Source organism: Boleophthalmus pectinirostris, unplaced genomic scaffold (assembly GCF_026225935.1).
Source record: "Boleophthalmus pectinirostris isolate CB_2022bp ecotype Guang Dong unplaced genomic scaffold, ASM2622593v1 HiC_scaffold_7, whole genome shotgun sequence".
Taxonomy (NCBI): domain Eukaryota; kingdom Metazoa; phylum Chordata; class Actinopteri; order Gobiiformes; family Gobiidae; genus Boleophthalmus; species Boleophthalmus pectinirostris.
Genome location: NW_026571473.1, coordinates 6,074,572 through 6,086,959, shown reverse-complemented (window position 1 = coordinate 6,086,959; position 12,388 = coordinate 6,074,572). Strand labels below are relative to the sequence as shown.

The 12,388-nt window shown below is 37.9% G+C and overlaps 1 protein-coding gene across 3 annotated transcripts in view; it reads left to right on the top strand.

Moving 5' to 3' along the window:
* The window catches only part of LOC110164226 (disks large homolog 1-like), a 406,356-nt gene that overhangs the window by 100,679 nt on the left and 293,289 nt on the right, over positions 1 to 12,388 (top strand). The gene's annotated exons all lie outside the window — the stretch shown is intronic.

Below are 12,388 nucleotides of genomic sequence, written 5' to 3'. Positions count from 1 at the left end.
TGCTTTTTTAACCTGGATTGAAGTGGTGGGTTTTTCTTCATACAAATTCGCTAAAATTACCACAATATCAGCAGCGATGAAACACCAGAGATGCGCCCATGTAGACTGTCAGGGGACCACGAGCGAAAGGACCGGCGCAGAACTCCACTCTCCATGGCGCTAACCGTAGATGACGCCCGATCGTGCCTTGCAGACATCCTGTTCCATGGACTTGGGGTACTCTCAAGGGTGGTCCTAGATTCCACGTTCTAGTCGAAGATTAGTCCTGGTTTGGTCCTGGTTTAGTCCTGGTTTAGTCCTTGTTTAGTCCTGGTTTAGTCCTTGTCTAGTCCTGGTTTAGACCTGGTTTAGTCCTTGTCTAGTCCTGGTTTAGACCTGGTTTAGTCCTTGTCTAGTCCTGGTTTAGACCTGGTTTAGTCCTTGTCTAGTCCTGGTTTAGACCTGGTTTAGACCTGGTTTAGTCCTTGTCTAGTCCTGGTTTAGACCTGGTTTAGTCCTGGTTTAGTCCGTGTTTAGACCTGGTTTAGACCTGTGTCACTTCTGGTTTAGACCTGGTTTAGTCCTGGTTCTGTTCTGGTTTAGTTCTGGTTCAGTCCTGGTTCAGTTCTGGTTTAGTCCTGGTTCGGTCCATATACGGCGCAAAAGTTCAGCATCTTCACAGTTATTTTGGTGAGAGTAACTTAAAAGTAATGCAACAGTAATGTAATGCTTTACATTTTAAACACAGTAATGTTGTAATGTAACAAATTACTCTGAAATGACAGTAACAAGTCATAAATAACACATTACAGTTTTAAAGTAACTTGCCCAAGCAGTGTTTTCTCGTGCATAAAGTTGGGTTTCAAAAGGATACATTTGGTAATTAGCATGTAATTAACCATATTTTAGTTTTTCAGCACAATAGTGTAATTGTGAAATCCCTTGGTGAGCTACTTGGAAGGAGGTGGAGACTCCTGCTTTAGAGGATGCATTGTGTGCGGTTAAACTAATCTGACTGTTCAAAATGTTTATGGATATGAATCATTGTAATTTTAATCTTGTACTATATAAGTTCCATATTTAAACAATGGTTATAGTAATGTACTTTGCTATAACTGAAAACAACAATAATCCAGCAGAGAACTTTATGGTTAAGCTTTTTTCTGCACATTCTGGTGATACAATTGTGATTATTTTTCTTGTTGGCGATTATCATGATTATATGACACAGTATCAATATCGGGAGCCGCTGTATCGACGTATTTTGCCAAGAGTATTTTTTATCATAATTTACTAAATTATTTTATTACAGCGCTACAGTTTTGTTGCTTGTTTAGAGGAAGGAAACTTGTTTCTGCAGCACATTTGATTTGATTTTCACTGTTTTGAGGATTAAAATGTTTGTGTTTCATCTTCACCTTGCACAGGAAGTGGTTTAACAAACACTTTTAGTATCACAGCCTTTATTTATGCCATTATTTTTATTTAACTGTATTGAATTGATTTAAGATATATTGTATTGAATCGAAAACGCTCTGTATCAAGATATGTATCGTATCGTGACCTATTTGTCGAGGTATGTATCGGCAACTTATTAATGATACTAAATTTTATATAATCATGATTATATAAAATGTCCCAAGACCGATTACTTGCCTAGACTTGAAACTGAAAACAACAAGAGAACTTTTTGATTACGCTTTTTTCTGCACATTCTGGTGATCCAGCGGCGACTGTTTTTGTTGTTGGCGATTATCATGATTATATAAAATGTCCCCGCAAATGTTTATTTGCCTTGCCTTTTTATCACGATAAACAATATAATTGTTTGTTGTCACATCCCTAACTGTTATTATAGAGGAAGTATTGTGTGTGGTTAAAGTAAATATTGTTATGTGATGCTTCAGTTGGTGCGTTTCATCTTTTAATGTCATTGTCATTCACACAGCTATTCACAGAGATTAATGAAGGAAACAAGAACACACTACACGTTCTGAAGTGAGAGTTGTCATACCTCTTTGTTGATTCCTGATATTTTTGGATGACCCACTAGCTGCCATGTTCCAAATAGGAAGTGAGTATGGGGGCGCTTCCGGCTCCATCGACTCTGGCTCCAATTGACTTGACATTGAAAAATCGCAGCCCCTCTCTCTGTAACTGCTGCTGTCAGGCTCCTCATTTTAGTCTTAAAATGTTCATATTAACCCGCTCTACACGCAGGATTATGTTAGGGATAACAATAACCGAAATATCGTGATATCGTATCGTCAGAGTTCTCACAATAATATCGTGGACCATTACAATACATCGAATTACAAGTCCCTTTACTTAAATGAAGAGTTATGGTTCAGCAATAGCTAAAAAAAGACAGAGGGAACTACATAGACCATAATCCTTTACTCCATTTTAGTGCAGACTACAAGAAGAAATAACAGTTTTAAGCACTTTTAAGTGTTAGTTCTTTGGATTAAGTCTTATCAAGGCATTAAAAAGGAAAAAAATAGCCTATTAACAGTTTTGTTTGTAAGCCTCCACAAAATAACACAACAAATATCGTACCGTGAGATGTATATCATGAGAATATCATACGAGAGATTTGGATATTGTTACATCCCTAATCGTGAGCCTCTCCACCGTATCGTGAGCAATAAATATCGTACCGTGACAATATCGTAACATGAAACTTGGATACCGTTACACCCCTAGATCCTGGTGTTTTTATTTCGCTATTTTGTCCTTAAATAAACTGGAACTGGCTCCAGAGCGGATGCATCTATAACCGCCAACCTCGATGAGCTTCATTTGACTGGATTGGAACACGATGGGTGACGTCACACTCATTTAGTTCACTTTTTTATGCAGTCTGTGACCAGGTCCTAAGTGGGGCAGCAGTGGCTCTAGTGGGATTTTTTTTCTCGTATCAATTGTTAAATTGGTGAAGATAAATGAAGATAAATTTCAGTGCTATTTAACCGAAAAAAACAGTCTAATTTATTCCTCCAAACATCATACTTTTACAGACATTGGATTGTCCGTTTGAAACAATTTGAAACACATGAATCTGTATTTGATCACTGTTATTGCACAGCCCTAACTTCAGCTTCATTGTAAATGTAATTCCTTGTTTCTTTTGTGGTCATGTGTCTGAGAGAAGTCGAAAGTGGAACAGCCTCTGATTTACTGGTTTGTGTCTCCCGAACTCCCTCTCTGACCTGATAACACAGAACTTTACACGTCTGTGCTCAGTGTGCGAATCGGACACTCACTTTTACAAACGTGAGCGAAAGGAGGTCAGGCGCTTTGGTGCACTGATGGAAAGACAATGGAAATAATTTGAAAGAAACGAGTTCAAATGGAGACGGGGCAGTGATGGTGCGAATAGTATGGACTGCATCTGCATCCTCATGACCAAGGTAAGAGCTGGTATGAGGCTCAATGCTTCTGTCAAAATGTTGAATTAGTGGTTTCATTTGCGGTTTGTGTTTTAATTGTTGCATTCATTTCACATTGCACATTTTAAACACGTCCGAAAGCCTTGAATTTTAAGACGAGACTGAAGCACAAACAGCTAAAATAATACACAGATGGTTTAGTAGGGGATCTGTCACTCACTTGCTTTTCTTCATGGAGCAGAGGTGGAACCAAGTCGTTGTTTTGCAAATCTCAAGCAAGTCTTAAGTCTTTGAAATCAAGTCTGAGTTAAGTCCCAAGTCAAATGCAGGCAGGTCCAAGTTGAGTCTTGAGTCACTGACTCGTAAGTCCAAGTCAAGTCCAAGTCGTCTGCTTTGAGCTTCAAGTCATTTCAAGTCTTAAGTACCAAATATAGGTTAGATTTGTGCAATGTATATGAATTTTAAGATAAATTGTACTTAAAAAGTCATGGTATATTTCTAGATGAGTATCTATAGAGTATGTAAGAGTTGTAGAAATGTTAAATGTTGTTATTGTTGTTTTCCTTTTTAAATGTCTTGACAAGATCTTAGCATGAGTTATTACAGTCAGAATAGGAAGAATTTAGATTTAAAAGTGCTTCTCAAGTCTTCTGAAGTCACAGGCTTCAAGTCCGAGTCATGTCCCAAGTCACTGACCTTCAAGTGCAAGTCGAGTCCCAAGTCCTAGTCTATTTTATCAAGTCAAGACTCAAGTCCTAAAAATAGTGACTCAAATCTGAATTGAGTCCAAGTCACGACTTGCAAGTCCCCACCTCTGTTTGCTTGTCTCCAAGGAGCAGAGGTGGAACCAAGTCGTTGTTTTGCAAGTCTCAAGCAAGTCTTAAGTCTTTGACCTCAAGTCTGAGTCAAGTCCTAAGTCAAAGAGAGTCTCAAGTCACTGGCCTGTAAGTCCAAGTCAAGTCCAAGTCGTCTGCTTTGAGCTTCAAGTCATTACAAGTCTTTAAACCAAAGTACCACATAGAGCTTAGATTTTTGCAGTTTATATGAATTTTAAACTAAACTGTACTTAAAATTCATGGTATATTTTTATGAGTATTTATATAAGAGTTGTAGAAATGCAGATTTTTCCTTTTTAAATGTCTTGACAAGATCTTAGTGTGACAATAGAAATAATTCAAATTGAATAGAAAGAATTTAATAGTCAGAATAGAAAGAATTCAGATTTAAAAGTGCTAAATAACAGTCATTTTATCAAGAAGGATCATGTTCTTTGTAGTTCCCTCTGCATTGTACTTTATTTACTGCAGTACATCTGAGGACACCATATCACAGTACTTCAGTTACATCCAAAGTAGCAAACAGAGAAGTGGGAGGGACATGTTCCAGTTTGTTCCTGTAAAATTAAGCACAGCATGTATCAACTGTAAAGAGAAAAGTATTTTCCCAAATCAATCTCAAATCACTGACCTTCAAGTCCAAGTCAATTAGTTAAAGATGCACTGTGTAACTTTTTTGGTTAAAGGTCTGCCACTTGCTCATACATCTCCGTGGAGACAAGTTATGGGTCAGATCTGCCGAGAGACGAGCCTGCGTACAACACAAGCTCATGCATTTGTGATCAATGACACACGTGAAATAATAATAAATAATGAAAAACAAAGTTACACAGTGCAGCTTTAAATAATTGCAGCAGTAGTAGTAGTTTTAAATAATGCAGTAGTGTGGAATATTCCGGGAGCTACACTCCATACCAGAGGTGGGGACTTGCAAGTCGTGACTCGAGTCAAACACGAGTCACTATTTTTAGGACTTGAGACTTGACTTGATAAAATGAAGTTTAAAATTCAAACGTAAAATAGAAAAAATGTATCAAGTCAAGTAGTGCCCGGAATATTCCACACTATTGCATTATTTAAAACTACTACTACTGCTGCGATTATTTAAAGCTGCACTGTGTAACTTTGTTTTTCATTATTTATTATTATTTCACGTGTGTCATTGACTCGAGTTGTACGCAGGCTCGTCTTTCTCCGGATCTGACCCATAACTTGTCTCCACGGAAATGTAAGAGCAAGTGGCAGACCTTTAACCAAAAAAGTTACACATTGCACCTTTAAATAATTGCAACGTTTGCGATTTGCTGCTAATCACGGTCTTTAAAGTTGTGATTTTGATTCCACTGAGAGTTTTCAGATTTAGTTGTAAGTAAACTACGAGGAGCTGATCCCGTTTGTGTACATCTCCGCACCGGCTGATTGGATGACGAGTCTGAAGAATAACGACTGACTGATCCCTAAAGACGAATGTACAAATGAGTTGAAGTGTGATTGAAGTTCTAGCAGGTCTTAAGTGGATCAGTTTGAGTTTGAGTTTGAGTGAAAGAAGGCAAACTGTCCTGGGAGACGAGAATCTGGGTCAACGCTGACAGGACTCTGAGTCTGAGGACGGAGCTCAGCGGTTTCAAGAAGAAGAAGAAGGTCCCACTGTTTGTATATTTGTGTCGTTGTGGAGTGTTACGTTTCAGTGTTTCCCGTTAATACAGGTAGAGGAGACTAGTGTTACCATAAAATATAGAAGTAAACATTTTTAGAGAAGTGCTGTAGGGGCAATAAGTGAAATTTATACACCAAAATATTGCATTATATATAATCATTTAAATATGGATCGCTTATGCCACCATAGTCTTAGTAACAACCTGTGGGAAGTGCCATGAAATAGTGAAGCGTGTGATATTTTGTCTCGCTCCCAGCCCCAAAGGTGGAGACGTTCTCTTTCTTAAGTTTTATCAAACACAGAGAAGCGGAAAGGAATTGTCTAAAATGTGCACGAGATTAGATCACATCTGCAAATTTAGGCTGCTTAAAATGTTTTTATTAATGCCAAATAAAATATCCAGCACAAATGATGTATAGTAGGCATACAATAATCATTTGTATATTTTACTTTACCCGCCCATTTATTCAATCATGGGGATGTTAAATTATGAAAACTACCTTTTAAACATGTCTTATTCTTCTCATTGGACTCATCTCCACAGATCCGACCTATAACTTGGCCTGTTGGCGACTTCTGTATTCTGTATTTGTATTTAAAGTGTCCATATTACGCTATTTTCTGAGCTGTGTTCTAATGTTGTTTCCTCATCACAAACAGTCCTGGAGTTGTGTTTTGTTTCATTCACACACGTTTAAGCAGATTTAGGCTGAGTTCTGTTTATTCTGTTCCACCTTGTGATGTCATGTGGTAGTACAGGAAGTGCTCCAACGGTGTTTTTAACTCCATATACTGTCATATACAAAGGCAAAAGATCTTAACTCACCAGAGTGTGAAACTGAGAAAAATGAGAAAAATTTTGTCCAGACAAAAGTATAACAGGTAGAGCTTCCAAAACAACTAGTTGCTATAATGAAAAAATATGTGTATGCAAAAAATATTGAGCTCAAAATTGACCTTTGACTCTTATTTGTCAGTTCCTGTTCTCTGCCTTTGTATCATGAGCATAGACTGTATATATGAGTGGACATAGCTAATGCACTAGCCACCGTGTGTGAAATAGGAAATTCATCAGGAGACTCTTCAGGCTCCTTTTGACCCTGGCTCCAACTGACTTGCATTCTTCTCGTCCCTCTCTCTGTAACTGCTGCAGTGAGCCGCGTCATTTTGGTCTTAAAATGTTTGATCCTGTTTTTTTTTTCGCTATTTTGTCTGTCAAAAAAGTTCTATTCATAACATAGAGCCTGGCTCCAGATTCACTTCTGTAACCGTGAGCTTTGCGAGTGTCATTTGAGCGGCGCTGAACACTCTGGGTGATGACACACTCGCTTAGTCCACCTCATTTATACAGTCTGATCATGAGCCAAAAATAAGGAGTCGTGTAAAGGCAAAAGGCAGAAACTGACATGATCATTATTGTTTGCTTGATTTTTCCCAGACTTCCATCCATTCTAAGAAAAACACCTCACCAAGCTCAAGTCATCATGGAGTTTGTTTGAAATGATCTAGAAGAGCTTTGGATTTCCTGTTCAGTGCTGATCAGGATTGTGCGGCGACACTGACGCAGTTAAACAGGTTGACACACAAGTGACTTTGCACTATAGTGTGTACAGTATGAATAAATACAGTACATGAAATACTTTTATACTGAAGATAATTTAAGTATGATTGAATACAAAGGTGTATTAATTGAATGCGTTAAGACCCTACGCCAGGGGTGTCCAAACTTTTTTCATCAAGGGCCACAAATCTAAACACAGACGAAGCAGAGGGACGATCGAGGGCCACAGACTGGAGCTCAGTACAGTTGAATAACTGAAATATGTGCATGTTTAACACGTTAGAATGATCCATCAGTCTTTATTCATGCTAAGATCCTTAAAACCACACACTGAATATTAAATATTGGCTTTTTCAAGGTAGATTTAAAAAAAAAAAAAAAACTAGCTATAAAAAGTTTATTTTTCATTGATGCAGGTAATTTGGGCTAATTCTCCTGGAAGCCTGAGGGCCAAGAAAAACTTGTCTGAGGGCCACATTTGGCACACGGGCCATAGTTTGGACATGGCCACAACAAAAAGAAGGAGGCGAGAGGTTGGGTTTTAAAATAAAATATATTTATGAACTAAATCACATACAAAACTTATACTGTTACTGCCTTTTGTCTTTGCATAAGTCTTTATTTTTGGCTTATGATACAAAGCTGAGTACAGGAAATGACAAATAAGGGTCAAAGGTCAATTTTGAGGTCAGTATTCTTCACTATATTTATTCACATGACAAAGGAGCTCTCACATACAAACAAAATGACATGAACTCATATTTGACCAAACATGATGTTGCGTTGTACACTGTACTGTACAATCATCTGGATCACTTCAGTCGTGGAATTACCCATTTCTACTGAACACTCAACCTACCGCTTCATGACATGACAAAGAGGAACAGAGCATTTTGAGCTTTGGAGATGAAGATAGATTAATAAACCAGGATTACTGAAACATGTGTGAATGAAACAAATCACAAGTGCGGGTCTGTTTTTGATGAGGTAACAGCGTTATAACATGACTAAAAGCTCACAAGAGTCCATTTTGTGTAATAAGGGCCCTTTAATCCCCCACTTTTCCCCATTGTGATCCCTGTTCCTGTCATATCCTGTTAAAAGGCTTAGATTTGATGGTCTGCGGTGCTTTTATTTTTGACCCTGTGTTTACATTGTGCTGATCTGAGCTGAGGTGGGCTGCGCAGAGGTCACGGGCTATGACCCCTGTTGACCCCAATCAGAATCAGTGCCACAGTCTATAGCGGCGTTTAGCTCATTGTGATCACGTTAGACCTGACAGACTGAACAATGCACGGACTGTTTTTTCTGTGATAATGAAGGGATTTAAAGCGAATTGAGAAGTTCTTTGGAAAACACTAATGGCAGGTTTGTATATTTTGATAAAACTTCAAACTCAATTTTAATAAAAAAAAAAAGACTCATTACTCTATACAGTTTTTCTTTTAGCTTTAATGATTTTTGTGCTTTGTCCCTGAATAAATTAAGAATAAATAATAATAAAAGAAGTAATAATAATGAATTGCTCGACAGTGTCTTGGTTTAATTGTCTAAATGACTAAAGACTAAACTTCAGAATTTGTCTTGTGTTTCAATACCAGCCTTGATTCAGAAGTTGGGACTTGCAAGTCGGGACATGGACTCGAGTCAGACTTGAGTCAGTATTTTTAGGACTTGAGACTTGACTTGATAAATTGGACTAAGACTTGGGACTCGAATTAGACTTGAAGGTCAGTGACTCGGGACTTGACTCAGACTTGTGACTTGAGAAGACTTTTCTTTTATTTCTTCTAAAATACATATGTTTTTAGAAAATACTTTTCTGTTTACAGTTGGTACATGTAGTGAACAAACTGGAACATGTCCCTCCCACTTCTATTTATTACTTTGGATGGAACTGAAGTACTGTGATGTGGTATCCTCAAATGTACTACAGTAATATACAATTCAATACAGTAAATCAGAGGGAACTACATAGAACACGATCCTTCCATTTCAGTGCAGACAAAATAACTGTTATTGTGCACTTTTAAATATTATTTTTTTCTGTTCTGATTGTAATGATTCACACTAAGATTTTGTCAAGACATTTAAAAACAAAAAATATGCATTTCTACAACTCTTATATACATATGTCATTAGAGTCTTTTTTCAGACCAAGGCTTTGTTTTCATACTTGGCAGTTTCAACTGTTAGCAGTCTTCACTCTGAGAAATTACAATTTAGTTAAAAATTCATATAAATTACAAAAATGTAAGCTATATTTGGTACTTTGGTTTATAGACTTGAAATGACTTGACGCTCAAAGCAGAGGACTTGGACTTGACTTGGACTTGTGGGCCCGTGACTCAAGACTTGACTTAGACTTTCCTGGCTTTGATTTAGGACTTGACTCAGCTTGAGGTCAAAGATTTGAGTCTTACTTGAGACTTAAAAAACAATGACTTGGTTCCACCTCTGCATTGATTTGTATTTGGGTTAATGCTGTTGATACTAAAATTCCAAACTCGATTTCCATACTAAGGACTAGACTCAGAAGCTGAACTGCATCAGTGCACAAGGAACGAGCTGTTTTTTCAGGGCTTATAGTTTATGCAAATGAGCCATGTGGTTTTAAGTTTAATTTCTGTAAAATGTAAACAAACGTGGCAAAGCTACATTAAACACATTATTACTCAATGTACAAATTCAATGCGTCTTCCCCGTAGGAAAAAAAAAAAAAAAAAACTTAAATTATCCACCCGCCAGGCGAGTTACACCACAATCTGCCAGTGAATCATGGACGCCTGGGTTAAGGATCAGTCTCAAGTGTCGTCCGTTTGTTTCACTTAATGCGCCTTATAATCCTTTGCTCCTTTTGTATGAAAATAGATGAGAAAATTCAACATTATTGATATTGCCCCTTATATCTCGTGCACCTTATAGTCCAAAAAATATGGTACATAATTTTTAGTATCTAATTAGCTGTCTAAATTTGTTCTGGTTTCTCTTTAATCCAGCTCTGGTTCGTATATTCGTGGTCAAACCCCCTTCCCCCCTAAACCTAAACCGCCCTGTATCAGTGTGTGATCATTGTTACTTAGTGTCATGGCCTCCCGTGCTCCAACACAGCAAGAGTCTCTGCGCTAAGAGGATTAACTAAGGCTGCTAATAGATTTACAGGCAGTCACTATTCTGGGCCGCACAACAAGCACAACCTGCGGAGAAATCAAAAACCGGAGAGTCACGCCACGCACGAGGAGCTGACCGGCCGGTGTTCTGACGTAACGGTAAATTCCTGAGAGGAAAAGACCGGAACGTGAGGGAAAACTGAGAAGGATTAAAGGGAAAACTAATCAAAACTGATAACGCTGACCTGCAGGTGATGTTGCGTTACTATAGAAACCACAACTGCTGGTAAAGTGGACTCAACATGCGCTAAGAAAGAGAGAAACTTCGAGGAAAAATGGATCGGCGTCACTCTACGTCCTCTATACAAGTAATTTATATGTTTTCATTATACTAGTTTGTGCATTGTGTTTTAAGTATTAGTATTAGATTGTATTTAATGTTTGATATTTTGCGTTGTCAGTACTTATCATGTGTACTTTTAATTTGTACTGTTTGAATATTTTTGCTTATTTTTTTGGTTTTATTATACAATTTGAACTGAACTTCTATAGCCCATTATAAATACAGTCTAACTACTTAAAGGTGCATTGTGTAACTTTTTTTTTGGTGGAGGGTCCTTCAAATGTTTTTCTCCTTGGACTTCTTTGAGACTGTTGCTTTGCCTGGAATGTTTCACAGTATGGCATTAAACCTTTCTATCTTCATGGAAACCAAACCAGACCAAGTTACAGGTCAGATCTGTGGAGAGGCGACCCCGCTCACAGCCAGAATAACTGTTTTTCTAGGCATTTCTGAGCTATAAAACCACCTGTAATTGAATAAATGTAAAGCAGAGCTGTTTAAGCACAGCAATGACATCTCCATTAGTGGTCTGCAAAAATATTGAAACATCGAGATTGTATCAGTTAATGTGATGATACAGTACTAATATTGTGGGCTGCTGTATCGATATATCACCAAGAGTATTTTTTGGTATATTTTATTTGATTATATTGTTACAACGCTACAGTTTTGTTGTTTGTTCAGAGGAAGGAAGGAAGTCTTTAGTAAGCAAGTCTTCTATTTATATAGCACTTTTTCACAGACATTTTTGTCACAAAGACACTTTATACAGCATTATTCAGGATTATTCATTCACTCTATACCTGGTGATGGTAAGCTACTATTGTAGCCACAGCTGCCTGGGGCAGACTAACAGAAGCGAGACTGCCATGCCAATCAGCGCCATCGGTCCCTCCGACCACCACCATCACTCACGCACACACTACTTTCATACTAGGCAATGTGGGTGAAGTGTCTTGCCTAAGAACACAACGACAGTTATTCCCACTGGCGCCCCACTGTGGCACCTGATTTTCCCAGTGTCTCCCATCCAAGTACTAACCAGGCTGGGCCTTGCTTCGCTTCTCAGATCTGACGGCGGGATCAGGCTTTTTACAAGCCCGTATGGCCACATACTGGCTTGTAAAATGAGGAAGGAAACTCATTTATGCATCACATTTGACATTTTCACTGTTTTGTTGAGTCAAATGTTTGAACTTTGCACATAAAGTGGTTCAACAAAGACTTCATAGCCACGATTTAGTCATTATTTTTATTGAACCATATCGAATCAATTTGAAATATATCATATTGAATCGAAAGCTCACTGTATTGAGATATGTATCGTATCATAGCCTATGTATCAAGGTATGTATCGTATCTGCAACTTCTTAATGATACCCAGCCCTAATCTCCATAGAAACAAACAAGTGATGGACGCTCCACCAGAAAAGTTACACAATGCACTTTTAAAACAAGACTTTTGTATATATAAACAATGCAAATCTGCCCGTTGTCATATGAATGTTGC